The following is a 15,688-nucleotide window of genomic DNA, read 5'->3' as shown; positions in this document are numbered from 1 at the left end:
TACAGCTTTTACAATGTGACTGTATGATTGTGAAAACCTTGTGTCTGATGCTCCTTTTATCTACCTTATCAACAGATGAGTAATTAGTATGTGTCTTGGAACCGACCTATTTGGGTTTATTCTATTGGGGGTTTGTTAGACTTCTTTGATTTGCGTATTTATGTCATTTATAAGTGTTGGGAAGTTTTCCCCTATTATCTCCTTAACACCTATTATTCTTATATTTGGGTGTTTCATGCTGTCCATCATTTCCCTGAGATCAAATTCAAATTCAACTTTTTCCTTTTTTTTTGGCCATTTGCTCTTTTGCACATTTGAAATCAATTGTCTTGTTCTCTAGTTCACTTGTTTTTTCTTTTGTCTCTTCAAATCTGCTATTGGGTGTCTCTAGCTTATTTTTTATTTGGTCTACAGTATCTTTCATGTCTGTGGTATCTGTTATTTTTTCTATTTATTTTTTCAAACTCTTCTTTATGCTCTTTTAGTGTCTCCCTGATCTCCTTTTTCTCATAAGCCAACCTGTTGCATTTATTTAGTAGAGTTTCATGAACATCTTTAATTAGTTGCTCCAAAGTCTGCATCTCCTCTGGTGTTTTAATTGATCATGGGCTGGGCTATATATATATCTGCATCTTCATATGCTCTGTGATTTTCTGTTACCTTTGAGGCATTTAATTATCTTGATAGATTTACTTTGGAAGTTTTCCCTCAGTAGTCTAAGGTTTTTTACTTGCAGGATGGGCATGAGGTAGGGCCCAGGGCCTGGGATGGGGCACAATGGTACAGTAGTAGGCTGTGGTGTAGGGTGGGGTGCAGGGTGGAGTTGCTACACTGGTGCCTGCAAGTGTGGAGTATGGGGTGCAGGGTTGTAGGGGGATGGCATGGGGGCCATAGAGGCAGGGTGTGATGCAGGGCTAGGTGCAGGGCAGGGGGTGCTATACTGGTACAATGCAGAGGCTGTGGGTGTGGGCTATGGCTAAGGCAGGCCTCAGAGTGCAAGGGCAGGGCACAGTGTGGAAGACACAGAGGCAGGGCATGTGTGGAAGGTGGATCACAGGGACTGTGTGGTGCATGGCGTGTGGGTGTGCTGGGAGGCAGTGCATGGGGAGCAGAAGGGCAGGACATGGGTGTGTGGGGATGGGAGTATGGGCAGGGTGGTGGTGCTTGTGGATGCGGGTGCAGGGAGCATGGGGACTGGGGCACAGGGTTTGGGACATAGAGGTTGGGGCATAGGTGGCAGGTGTTGTGGGGGATCCTGGGGTCTGGGGGGATGTGTGCAGGTGGAGGGGGGATGGAGTGCAGGGAACAGGAGGGCGGGACAGGGGTGTGTGGGGTTGTGTGTGGGCAGGGTACGGATGCATGCATATGTGCAGCACAGGGATCAGGGGGCTCAGGTTGCAGGGGACGGGACACATACTCACGGAGTTCTGGGATCAGGGATAGCAGGGATGAGGCCAGGCACGGGTGTACCATATGCAGGGTGTGACAGGTGGAGTTCAGGAGCAGAGACATCAGTGTGTGCATGTGCGGGGTAGGGAGCAGGGCGAGGATGCACACGTGAGTGCATGCACGGGGAGCAGAGTGCAGATGTGTGTGTGTCTAGGGTGTGGGGGTGGGTGAGGCATGGTGTGTGTGTGCCTGGGTCATGGAGGGGGTCAGGGGATGCTTGGGACAAGGGGGCTTGGGGCTCAAGTGGGTGGGGTACAGGGGGCAGGTTGCCAGGGCAGTAACTCTGGTGGTCAGGTGGGTGTAACACTTGCAATAAGTGCAGCTTGGCTAATTCCTCGTCCCCACCTCCCTGTCCATGAACTCCTAAGGGTTCTGGGCCTCCAATTGGAAAGTGGCACATTAGGCTTTTTGCAGTAGCTGATGGTCTCTGGTACTCTGCATTTAAGTTCCTTAACTTTTTCATCCAGGACCTCCCTATGTGGTGTAGAAAACACTTTCAGGTCATTTGCACCCTGGAATCACTGTCCCAGTTGGTTTTGTTGTCATTTCTCTAGCTGTTCCTTGGAGCAAGGGTGAACTCAGCCTATTCTATTCTGCCATCTTCCTGGAAGTACCAATTTATTACTATTAAGCATGTGGTAACATGTCATATTTGCTCTTTTAAAAAAGGCTGTCAATCATGAGGCACAGCAAAGCTGGTGAATCACTTTGTTGCAAAGCTATTTTTAATTAGCTTCCACTAATTTGATCTCCAATGTCATTTTAGAAGGAGAAACGAGAGTTATGAGCATTAAAGAAAAAGGCTTGGCAATTGACTGATCATTGACAAGAAGGTTGAAAATTATGGAGCATTGCTTTTTGTTTTTTATTTTTGGAGGATGTATAGGCATGGAAGAGCATTGCTTTTTTATTATTCCTTACCCTATGGTTACATTTATTAATTACTGGACAATTTTCAAAGTAAATCATTTATGTTAAGAAACACAAAGCCAAAAGACTGGAAGGAAAGCCTAAAACTATAGGACTGCACATGACAAATCAAAAGTAAATTAATCATTGTCAAAGATTTTAAAAACTACTTTTGTTGTACACTAAAAGTCAAGGGAACCAGCTATATTCACTTTAAAATGGACAGAATTCCATCAAATTACATCCAGATGGATTTAAAGCTCCACACCTGTATATTGCAAATAGATCAGCTGCTGTAAGACTCAGAAATGGAATAGAGACAAAATAAGAAGAGGGAATTTCAGTATTCTTAGCAGTTTGGTAAGTTTCCTTATTTGTAAACTTCAGAGGTGCTGCCATACATTTCTTATAGCTTCTCCTTTCCTTATTTTTCATCACTGCCTTCTCCAAATTCCTTTCTCTTCCTTTCATCTACTGTCATTTGCTCCTCTAGGCAAGTACAAAATCATCCCTGTTGCCATTGACTGTGGCATCTAGGTATTTATACATTTTTAATTGAAAATTTATTGTAATACTTACAGACTTATTTGCAGTAATACGAAATAGTACAGAGATCACTTTGTGGCAATTATTGAGTCAATACTGATCTATTACTATTAACTAATGACCAAACTGTATTCAGATTTCCTTCCTTTTTATCTAATGTCTTTTTTCTGAGTCAGGACCCCACCCATGTTACTACATTACATTCAGCCATCAAGTCTCTTCTGGATCCTCTGGGCTCTGACAGTTTTTCAGGCTTTCCTTGTGCTTGATGACATTGATAGTTTTGAGGTGTACTGATAAGAAATTTTGTAGGGAGCCTGTTAATTGGATATTATCTGATGCAATCCTCATGAAATCATATGAGAAGTCATATTATGAAATCATCTTTCATAATATTCATGAAAGATCAGTATTATGGGGAGGAAGACCAAAGAGTCTTTTCATCCACCATGTCAAGGGCACATACTAACATGACATATAACTGTTGATGACCACAATCACCTGACTAAGGCAGTCTTTGTCAGGGATCTCCATGTGAATTTACTCTATTCTCCTCCTTTCCATATAGAATTCTTCAGAAGGAAGTCACTACACTTAAGAAATGGGGAGTTATGTTTCCCTTCCTTGAGGGCAGACTATCTACACAAATTAGTTGGATTTCTTTTGCATAGGAGATTTCTCTTCTCACCCATTTATTTATTTAGTCCATCATTTATTTATGTCACTTTGGACTCATAGGTATTTATTTTATACTTTTGGCTACAATCTGATTGTACTTTGTTTTGTTCATTTAGCTATCGGGCACTCTTTCAGCAAGATTGTGTCACTTTGTTATACCTTGTGATGGTCAGATTCATGTGTCAACTTGGTCAGGTGATGGTTCCCAGTTGTCTGCTCAAGGAAGCACTGGCCTATCTGTTGCTGTGAGGATATTTCATGGACTTAAACCACGAGCCCATTGGTTGCATCCACAGCTGATTACATCTGCAGTCAGCTGAGGGGAGTGCCTTCTGTAATGAGTGACACTTAATCTAATCACACAAAGGCTTTTAAGGAGAATTCAGAAGACAGAATCTCTCTTTCTGCCTCAGCCAACCATTTTCTCCTGGGGAGTTGGTTGAGGACCTTTGTTGGAGCTGCCAGTTTACAGGCTGCCCTACACATTTTTGGACTCTTATATCCCCATGGTTGTGTGAGACACTTTTAGAAATCTCATATTTACAGATATCTCCTGTTGGTTCTGTTTCTCTAGAGAATCCTGACTAATACAACTTGATACCTGGAGTGGTTCTCGAGAAACAGAATCTCAAAAAGGGGCCTTATGATTGGTTTTCTACTTTAATTAGATTCAAAGGCACTGATGAGTCCATTTCCAAATATAAAGTCATCCAATGCCATGTAATGACAGTCCATAGCATGAGCTGGTAAAAGAAAAAAGCAAAATATTACCATGTGATTCTGCTAATTGTACACTTATGTGAGACAAGGCTTTGAGTGAGAATGTTTTTGACATTTTAACAGAGTTTTGTGGAGTTAAAAGGTATGATGATGTTGGCTGGATTTTTCTTTAATATGCTGGATGCAGTTATAAATGAAAGGGACGCGCTGAAGACTTCAAATTTGCTGCTTAAGTGCTGTATGGAAGATGTAAATGTTTCTATGAATGCCCTGAAGGAAAATTTTATTTCCTGTCACCTCAAACTTGAGATCTCTGAAAACCAGACCAGAATCTCACTGTTAGAGGAGCAGATTTACAATATAAACTGAAATCTCAACCTTGCAGGGTGTCTGCTATTAAAGTGAGGGCAGTGATTGGAAAGGAGTGTGCTCTAACTTGTAAGCTGCTGGAATGTAACATACCAAAAATGGAACGACTTTTAAAAAGGAGCATTTATTAAGTTGCAAGTTTACAGTTCTAAGGCCATGAAAATGCCCAAATTAAGGCAAGGCTATAAAGATGTTCAAATTAAGGCATCCAGAGAAAGATACCTTGGTTCAAGATGGCCAATGATGTTAGGAGTTTCTGTCTCAGCTGGAAAGATACATGGTGACATCTGCTGGCTTTCTCTCCAGCCTTCTTCAACAGCTTCCTTGGGGTTCTGTCCATTCTGTTGGCTCTGTCAGCTCTGTTGGCTCTGTTGGTTCTGGTGGCTCTGTTGGTTCTTGTGACTCTAAAGTTTTTTCCATTTCCCTCTTAAAAGGCTCCAGTAAGCAACCCCACCTTGAATGGGTGGAGACACATATCCATGGAACCCATCTAATCAAAGTTGGGTCATATCTCCGTAGAAACAATAAAAAAGATCCCACCCAGCAATATTGAATGAGGACTTAAAAACCTGGCTTCTCTGGGGTATACAACCAGATTCAAAGCAGCATGTGATGGGACCCTGAAAATTGGTTTGGGGATCTATGGATTGATAATGATAGCTGTGGGGACATTGAAACCCTAGATTCTTCTGAATCTTTTCTAGATAAAACTGTGATGGTTTGCCATGAAGACATAGCTATCCCACCTCCAGTTTGTCATGAGGTCCAGCCTAACTTGAGGAAGTGGCTTCCTGACATCCAGTCCACCCTGAGGACTTGGCCATCTATTCTAGTTTGCTAGCTACCAGAATGTGATATACCAGAAACAGAATGGCTTTTCATAGGGAGAATTTATTAAGTTGCAAGTTTGGCAGTTCTAAGGCCATGAAAATGTCCTAATTAAAGGAAGTCTATAAAAATTTCTAAATTAAGGCACCAACAAGAGGTTACCTTCACTCAAGAAAGGCCAATGAAGTTCAGAATTTCTCTCTCAACTGGAAAGGCATGACAAACATAGCATTGTCTGCTAGGTTTCAGTCCATGCTTCTTGTTTCGTGATGCTCCCTCTGGAGCATTTTTCTTCTTCATCTACAAAGGTGTCTCACTGTGTGGGCTCTCATGGTTCTCCTTGCTCTCCTCTTATGACTCTCTTGCTCTCTCCAAAATGCTTCCTCTTTTAAAGGATTCCAGTAGACTAATCAAGACTCACCTGAAATGGGTGTAGTTACATTTCCCTCTAATCAAAGGTTAATACCCACAATTGGGTGTGCCACATTGCTGTGGAGATAATCTAATCAAGGTTCCAACCTACAATACTGAATAGGGATTAAAAGAAAGGGCTGCCTCTACAAAATAGGTTGACTCTTCTAGTCCATAATCCTTTCAGATCAACACACCATCTAGCTCCACCTGAAGAGATTAACCCTTCAGTGCCTGCAAGGCAAATAACTACCTCCCCTAGGGAAATATCCCTTGCTCCTCTGCATGGAGAGATTAATTCTTTTTTCACCAGATGAAACTGCAAAGAATACCCTGAGGTAACTGGCTTGAAAGACACTTCTAATTCTTTTCATGACCCACCCCTACCACCCCTCATTTCTTCCAAACCTATAACTAGAATAAAGTCCCAATCGACCCCAAAAGGTGAGGTGCAACGTGTCAACCATGGGCAGGTACACTATACTCTAAAGGGCTGCATGAGTTTTCCAATTTATATAGACATAAATGAGAGGAATATGTGTGGGAATGGCTATTAAGAGTGTGGGATAATGGTGGAAGGAATGTAAATCTGAATCAGGCTGAATTTATTGATATGGGCCAACTAAGCAGAGATGCTGCATTCAATGTTGTATCTTGAGGGGTTAGAAAGGGCATTAACAGTTTGTTTGGATGGTTGGCTGAAATATGGATCAAATGTGGCTGATATTACCTGAGGTTGAAATGCCAGAAGTGCTCTGGTATAATGTAGATGAGGGGATCCAAAGGCTTTTAGAGATTGGAAATTTAGAATGGATATATCATGGAAGGCCTGCTCACCCAGGAATGTCCAAAGAACATACCATTTACTAGAACTGTAAGAAATAAATTTGTGAAACTAGCTCCATCATTCTTAAAGAGCTCTGTAGTCACCCATCTCTTTAGGTCAGATTATTGTGGGAACTGTTGTCACTGAGCTGGAATCCTTAAACAGAATAATTAGATCCCCAGTTGGTAAAAGCCAGCTGTTAGCACTTAATCACCAAAGAAAAGGTAGGCATGGCTATCATAATGGACAGCAGACTCAAAGAAAGTGTCAAAATATTCTGACTTGCAGAGACCTATGGTAGTGGCTAGTAGACTTGTGGTGTTTAAACTTGTGGTGTTGGCTAGTAGATAATGGAGTACCTGGAAGTACAATAGTTGGACAGTTTACTACATTCTTGTTTGAGCTGTGTAAGCAAAGAGTTCTAGATGAACAGAAGTCTAACTTGAATTACAAAACTGAGAATCATGGCCCCTTAATCAATTACTACACTTGAGACAGTTTACAGATCCAGAGCCCCTTGAATGACGGAAAGGCCCGGTCAAAGGGACCGGGAAACAAGGGAAAGGACCTTGTTATACTGCCACAGATTTATACTGCTAATCTTCCTTCCAGCCTTCCCCAAGAAGACCTATGGCCTTTTACCAGGGTAACTGTGCACTGGGGAGAAGGAAATGATCAGCTATTTTGGGGATTGTTAGACATTGCTTCAGAAGTAACATTAATTCTAGGGGACCCAAAATGTTACTCTAGTATTCATATTGAGTGGAATGTGGGCAGAATCCCCACATTGGCTCTCTGACTCGGAGTAAGGGTTATTGTGGTAGGAAAGGCAAAGTGGAAGCCACTAGAACTGCCCATACCTAGCAAAATATTAAATAAGAAACAATACTGAATTCCAGGAGAGATTACAGAGATTAGTGCCATTTTTAAGGACTTAAAGGAAGCAGGGGTGATAATTCCCATCACATCCCCATTCAACTCCCCTATTTAGCCTGTGCAGAAAACAATGGATTATCATAACCTCACCCAGGTGGTGACTCCAATTGCAGCTGCAGTTCCAGATGTAGTATCATTGCTTGAGCAATCAATATATCCCCTGGTGCTTGGTAAGCAGCTATTGATCTGGCAAATGCTATCTTCTCAGTAGCTGTTAGTAAAGACCACCAGAAACAGTTTGCCTTCAGCTGGCAAGGCCAGTAGTATACTTTCACTGTCCTACCTCAGAGGTATATCAACTCTCCAGCCCTATGTCATAATCTTGTCTGCAGGGAACTTGATTGTTTCTCTCTCCCACAAGACTTCACACTGGTCCATTATATTGATGATATCATGTTGAGTGGACCTAGTGAGCAAGAAGTAGCAACTACTCTAGACTTATTGGTAAAGCATTTGTGTGTCAGAGGATGGAAGAAAAATTCAACAAAAATACAGGGGCCTTCCACCTCAGTGAAATTTCTAGGTGTCCAGTGGTGTAGAGCATGTCAAGATATCCCTTCTAAAGTGAAGGATAAGCTGTTGCATCTGGCCCCTCCTATGACCAAGAAAGAGGCACACTTCTTAGTTGACCTCTTTGGACTTTGGACACAACATATTTCCCATTTGGGTGTGTTACTCTAGCCCATTTTCCAAGTGACCAGAAAAACAGCTAGTTTTGAGTGGGGGACTGAACAAGAGGGTCTCTGCAACAGGTTCAGGCTGCTCCACAAGCTGCTCTGCTACTTGGACCATATGATCCAGCAGATTCAATGGTGCTGGATGTGTTAGTGGCAAATAGAAATGCTGTCTGGGGCCTTTGGCAGGTCTCTGTAGGAGAACCACAACAAAGGCCCTTAAGATTTTGGAGTAAGTCCTTGCTATCCGCTGCAGATATCTACTCTCCTTTTGAGAAACAGTTTTTGGCCTGTTACTGGGCCTTAGCAGAGACTGAACACTTAACCATGAGATGCTACATTATCATGAGACAATGAGCTGGATGTTGTCTGGCCCACCAAGCCATAAAGTTGGGCATGTACAGCAGCACTCCATCATAAAATGGAAATGGTATATATAGTGTTAGAGCAGGTCCTAAAGACGCAAGTAAGTTGCATGAGGAAGTGGCCCAAATACCCATAGTTCCCACTTCTGCCACATTACCTTCTCTTTCTGAGCCCAGAGCTCTGGCCTCTTCGGGAGTTCCTTCCAGTCAGTTGACTAAAGAAGAGAAAAATTGAGACTGGTTGGCAGATGGTTCTGCATAATATGCAAATACCACCCAAAAGTCGATAGATTCAGCACTGCAGCCCCTTTCTGGGATATCCCTGAAGGACAGTGGTGAGGGGAAATCCTCACAGTGGGCAGAACTTTGAGTATGCACTTGGTTGCTCATTTTACTTGGAAGGAGAACTGGCCAGAGGTGCATTTGTATACTGACTCATGGGCTGTTGCTAATGATTTGGCTGGATGGTCAGGGACTCGGAAGGACCATGATTGGAAGATTGGTGACAAAGAGGTCTGGGTAAAAGATATGTGTATAGACCTTTCTGAGTGGCTGAAAAACATGAAGGTATTTGTGTCCCATGTGAATGCACACCAGAGGGGGACTTCAGCAGAGGAAGATTTTTTAATAATTAGGTTGATAAGATGACCCGTTTCATGGATACCAGTTGGCTTTTTTCCACAGCTACTCCTATCATTGCTCAATGAGCTCATGGACAAAGAGGTCATATGGTAGGGATGGAAGTTATACATGGGTTCAACAACATGGACTTCCACTCACCAGGGCTGACCTGGTTACAGCCACTGTTGAGTGCCCAATCTGCCAACAGCAGAGTCCCACACTTAGCTCCTAATGTGACACCATTCCCTGAGGTGAACCATGTGGCAGGCAGATTATATTGGACACTTCCATCATGGAAGGGGCAGCGATTTGTTCTAACACATACTCTGGATATAGGTTTGCCTCCCCTGCACACAGTGCTTCTACCAAAACTACCATCCTTGGATTTGCAGAATGTCTTATCCACCTTCATGTTATCCCACACAGCATTGCTTCTGATCAATGAACCCACTTCACAGCAATGAAGTGTGGGAATGGGCACATGCTCATGGAATTCTCTGGTCTTACCATGTTCCCCATCATCTGAAGCAGCTGGATTGATAGAATGGTGTAATGGCCTTTTGAATACCCAATTACTGTGTCAATTAGGTGGCAATACCTTTCAGGGCTGCGGCAGCGTTCTCCAGGAGGGTGTATATGCTCTGAATCAGCGTCCAATTTATACTGCTGTTTCTCCCATAGCCAGGATTCACAGGTCCAGGAATCAAGGGGCAGAAATGGGAGTGGAACCACTCCTTATTACCCCTAGTGATCTACTAGAAAAATATTTGCTTCCTGTCTCTGCAATCTTGAGCTCTGCTGGTCTACAAATTTTAGTTCCAGAAGGAGGAGTGCTCCTTCCACCAGGAGACACAACAGTGATTCCATTGAACTGGAAGCTAAGACTGCCACCTAGTCACTTTGGACTATTAATGCCCCTGGATAAACAGGCAAAGAAGGGGATTACTTTACTGGCTGGGGTGATTGACCCTGACTATTAAGGGAAAATAGGACTACAACTACACAATGGAGGTAAAGAAGAGTTTTCCTCAAATGCAGGAGATTCCTTAGGGTATCTCGTAGTACTATCACGCCCTGTGATTAAAGTCACCTGAAAACTACCACAAGCCAATCTATGCAGGACTACCAATAGCTCAGAAACTTCAGGAATGAAGGTTTGGGTCACCCCACCAGGCAAAAGAACCATGGCCAACTGAGGTGCTTGCTGAGGGTAAAGGGAACAGGGAATGAGTAGTGAAAGCAGGTGGTGATAAATATGAACTATGACCATGTGATCAGTTACAGAAATGAGGCAAGGAATATTTCTTCCTTGCTTTGTAATGCGTATCTATGCATTTTTTTTACGTAAAGCAACTATCTTTGTTTCCCTCTCTATTTTATCCCTTTTATCATATGACATATGTTGTATTGTTCATGTTATAGTATTTAAGTTGCAAGATATCAAGTTTAAGAGTGAATATTACCCAAGGACTTGCACCCTATTCTGGAGAGATTTAGTGCATTTCTGGTTTACACAGAACTATTGAGTATTGTTAGGCAAGAAACAAAATGTGTCTGTTATTGTTTCCTAATTAGAGATTAAGTATGGCTTGAGGTGATGTGTATAGCTGACAAGTTGACAAGGGATAGATTGTGATGGTCAGGTTCTTGTGTCAACCTGGTCAGGTGATGGTTCCCAGTTGTCTGCTCAAGGAAGCACTGGCCTATATGTTACTGTGAGGACATTTCATGGACTTAAAACATGTTGGTTGCATCCAAGGCTGACCATATCGGCAGTCTGCTAAGGGGAGTGTCTTCTGCAATGAGTGACATGTAATCTAATTATCCAAAGGCTTTTAAGGAGAATTCAGAAGACAGAATCTTTCTGCTTCAGCCAGCCATCCTCTTCTGGAGTTGGTTGAGGACCTTCATTGGAGCTGCTAATTCATGGGCTGTCCTACAGATTTTGGATTCTTACATTCCCACAGTTGCATGAGATATTTTATAAATCTCATGTTTACATATACCTCCTGTTGGTTCTGTTTCTCTAAAGAACCCTGATTAATACATATCCCCGTTGATTAGGTTTTTTCTTTCTTTTTTTTTTTTTTTTTGAGGAGAGTTAGGGGATCTTGTTACTATGAATTAAATTTCCTTAATGGATGTAGAACTATTGAGATTGTCTATTTCATCTTACTGAGTTTTGGTAATTTGGAGTTGTTTTGGTTTGGTAAAGATGCTGACACATAATATACCATAAATGGGTTGGGCTTTTTTTCCCCACACGGTTTCTTTGGGTGCTCAGAAAACAATTATAGAACAGAATAATGTAACAATAACCAATGATCAGCTGAAAGATAGTGAGTCACTTTGCTCACTCTTCTTCAAAGACAAATTCCTTGATGCATAGGAATTTTTTAAAACTTTTTATTGTATAATATAACTTATATACAAAGCAAAGAAAGAAAAAAGCAATAGTTTTCAAAGTACTCTTCAACAAGTAGTTACAGGACAGATCCCAGGGTCTGTCATGGGCTACCATACCATTGTCTCAGATTTTTCCTTCTAGCAGCTCCAGAACATTGGAGGCTAGGAGGCAATATATATTTTTATCATCACTTTTTTTTCTTTTTTTTTTTTTTAAATAACATATATACTAAAAAGCCATAACTTTCAAAGCACAGTCCAACAATTATTTGTAGAACAGATTTCAGAGTTTGGTATGGGTTACAATTCACAATTTATGTTTTTACTTCTAGTTTCTCTAAGATACTGGAGACTAAAAGAAATATCAATATAATGATTTAGCAATCGTACTCATTTATTAAACCCTACCTTCTCTGTATAACTCCACCATCACCTTTGATTTTTCTCCCACTCTTTAGGAGTATTTCGGCCATGCCCATTCTAACTTTTTCACGTTGGAAGGGGCTGTCAATAATAAGGGGTAGGAAGATGGAACTAGCTGATGTTCTGGAAAGGCTGGTCCCTATAGGTTTCAGTACTTGTCTGGTCCTGGGACCCATCTGGAGGTTATAGGTTTCTGAAAAGTTACCCTAGTGCATGGGACCTTTGTAGAATCTTATATATTGCCCTAGGGTTTCTTTAGGATTATGGGTTGGCTTTTACAATGGGGATTCATTAGCTTACAATATACAGTTCTTAGGTCACGAAAATGTCCAACTCAAAGCACCAGCAAGACAATACCTGGATTCTAAAGACAGGCTGCCAGCATCAGGGACCCCTCTATCACATGGGAAAGCCCATGGCTTGTGTTCTGCTGATATTTTGCTCCTGAGTTTCATTGCCTTCAGCTTCTGGTTCCAGTGGATTCCTCTCTAAACTTCTGTGGGTCCTCTCTTAGCTTCTCCTGGGCTTTTCTCTATGAGCTTCTCTTAATTTCATCTCTTGTAAAGGTCTCCAGTATGAGGATCAAGACTCACCTTGAATGGGGTGGATCACATCTTAATTTAAATAACCTAATCAAACGGTCCCACTCATAACAGGTCTGTACCCACAGAAATGGGTTAAAAGAACACAGCCTTTTCTAGGGTACATAGTAGCTTCAAACCACCACAGGAGTGAATCAAGGAATTGGTCCATTTCTCCTAAGTTATCAAATTCATGAAAATAAAGTTGTCCACAGTTTCCCTTGTTACCTTTTTTATTGGCTTCAAGACCTATAGTTATATTTCCCATTTCATTCCTGATATTGTTTGTTGTTCTAGTTTGCTAGCTGCTGGAATGCAATATACCAGAAACAGAACAGCTTTTAAAAAGGGGAGTTTAATAAGTTGCAAGTTAACAGTTTTTAGGCCATAGAAATGTCCAATCTAAGGCATCCGGGGACAGATACCTTGGTTCAAGAAGGCCGATGAAGTTCAGGGTTTCTCTCTCAAGTGAGAAGGCACATGGCAAACACAGTTGGGGTTTCTCTCTCACCTGGAAAGGCATGTGGCAAACATGGTGTCATCTGCTAGTTTTCTCTCCTGGGTTCCTACTTCATGAAGCAGCATGGGAGGCATTTTCCTCCTTAATCTCCAAAAGTCACTGGCTCCTTCTTGTGGCTAGGTTGTTCTGCTCTCTCACAATCTTCCTCCTCCAAAATGTTTCCTCTTTTATAGGATTCTAGTAAACTAATCAAGACCCACCCTAATGAGTGGAGATATGCCTCCACCTAATCCAGTTTAACAACCACTCTTGAATCACATCTCCAGGGAGATGATCTAACTAAAGTTTCAAACATACAATACCGAATAGGGATTAGAAGAAACGGCTGCCTTTAGAAAATGGGATTAGGATTAAAACATGGCTTTTCTAGGGTACATACATCATTTCAAACCAGCACATTTGTCTTCTTTCTTTTTATTTTTGTTAATCTTGCTAGAAGGTTTATCAATCTTTTTATTTCTAAGAGCCAGTTTTTTGCTTCAGTGATTTTTCTCTATTGTTTTCCTATGTTTAATTTCATTGATTTCTGTTCTTATCTGTGTTATTTACTTCCTTCTGCTTGCTTTAGTGACAGTTGGTGAGAGAGGGATATTGAAGTGATGGCTGTAATAGTGGATTTGTTTATTTCTCCTTTCAGCTTTATCAGTTTTTGCTTCATGTATTCTGAAGCTCTGTTTGGTGTGTACATATTTGGGATCATGTGCTTTCCTGGTGGATTTATCCTCTTATCATATGTCTTTGCCCCTTAGTAACTTTCTTTGCTCTAAAGTATAGTTTATATCCAGTCCTGCTTTTTTTGATTAATGTTTGCATGAGATATCTTTTTCCATCCTTTTACTTTCAACCTACCTGTAATAGTCAGGTTCAGGTGTCAAATTGGGCAGGTGATGGTGCCGAGTTGTTCTGTTGCTGTGGACTTAAATCATCAGCATATATAATTCATCTATGGTTGATTACATCTGCGGTCAGCTATAGGGAGTGACTTCTACAATGAGAGATGCTTAATTTAATTAGTTGTGTGCTTACAAGGAGAGGTCAGAAGAGAAAGAAACAGCTCAGCACAGCACAGCACAACCCAGAGCTCAGAGTTGACACAGACCCATGCATTTGGAGATGTAGAAAGGAATTGCCCTGAAAAAAGATGTTTGAAACCAGAAGCCAGGAGGGAAGTCCAGCAGATATCACCATGTACCTTCTAAAATTAGTGTTCTAGTTTGCTAGCTGCCAGAATGCAATATACCAGAAAAAGAATGGTTTTTAAAAAGGAGAATTTAATAAGTTGCCAGTTTATAGTTCTAAGGCCGAGAAAATGTCCCAACTAAAGCAAGTCTATAGAAATGTCTCAGTTAAGGCATCAGGGAAAGATACCTTGGTTCAAGAAGACTGGTGAAGTTCAACATTTCTCTCTCAGCTGCAAGGGCACATGGTGAACATGGAGGCATCTGCTGGCTTTCTCGTGGCTCTAGCGAAAGGAACTCTCTCCAAAATGTTTCCTCTTTTAAAGGATTATAGCAAGCAGCTCCACCTTCAGTGGGTGGAGACACACCTCCATGGAAATCATCTAATCAAAAGTTACCACCCACAATTGGGTGGGTCACATCTTCAAGGAAACAATCAAAATACTCCCACCCAGCAATACTGAATGAGGATTAGAGGGCATGGCTTTTCTGGGGTCCACCACAGATTCAGAGTGGCACATTCTCTAGCGAAACAGAATTAACAGGGAACATTCACAAATATAAAATTTATAAAAGTGTCTCACGTGACCATGGGAACGCAGAGTCCAAAATCCACAGGGCAGGCTGTGAAGCCAACGATTCCAGTGGAGGGTCTTGCCAGTCGAAGCAGGAAGAGAGCCTGTCTCTTCTGAATCCTCCTTAAAAGGCTTCCAGTGATTAGATTGAGCATCACTCATTGCAGAAGACACTCGCTTTGGCTGATTACAAATGGAATCAGCTATGGATGCAGCTGACATGATCATGATCTAATTCTATGAAATGTCCTCATTACAACAGACAGGCCAGCACTTGCCCAACCAGACAAACAGGTCCCACCACTTGGCCAAGTTGACACATGAAGCTGGCCATGACAATTAGTAAATTTGCAATTAAATGAATCCCCTTTTAAAAATCTAGTCCATTTCTGGTGGGTTGCATTCTGTCAGCATTATCAAATAAAATGCTACCTATATGAGTTCATCAAATGTGAAATGAGTTTCTTGTAAGCGGTATATAATTGTGTTGTGTTTTTTTATCCACTCTGCAAATCTCTGTCTTTTAATGGTGTATTCAGATAATTTACATTTAAGATAATTATTGATAGATTACTGCTTAAGTCTGGCACTTTATTACTTGTTTTCTATTTGCTTGTTCTGGTTCTCATTCCTCTATTTTTCTTTTCCAGACTCCTGGCAGGTTACTTGAACA

The 15,688-nt window shown here is 41.5% G+C and overlaps 1 long non-coding RNA gene across 1 annotated transcript in view; it reads right to left on the bottom strand.

Moving 5' to 3' along the window:
- Positions 1–14,766, bottom strand: part of LOC143669905 (uncharacterized) — a 104,915-nt gene extending 90,149 nt beyond the window's left edge. Inside the window, exons 1-3 of the long non-coding RNA XR_013169115.1 lie at positions 14,112–14,766; positions 8,870–8,926; positions 7,763–7,883 (exon numbers count right to left, since the gene is read on the bottom strand). This is a non-coding gene — a long non-coding RNA (uncharacterized LOC143669905). The remainder of the gene's footprint in view (positions 1–7,762; positions 7,884–8,869; positions 8,927–14,111) is intronic.
- Between the last annotated feature and the right edge of the window lie 922 nt (positions 14,767–15,688).

The sequence above is a fragment of the Tamandua tetradactyla genome, chromosome 26 (assembly GCF_023851605.1).
Source record: "Tamandua tetradactyla isolate mTamTet1 chromosome 26, mTamTet1.pri, whole genome shotgun sequence".
Taxonomy (NCBI): Eukaryota; Metazoa; Chordata; class Mammalia; order Pilosa; family Myrmecophagidae; genus Tamandua; species Tamandua tetradactyla.
The sequence above is the reverse complement of the archived record's forward strand: the minus strand, read 5'-3'. Positions and strand labels throughout refer to the sequence as shown.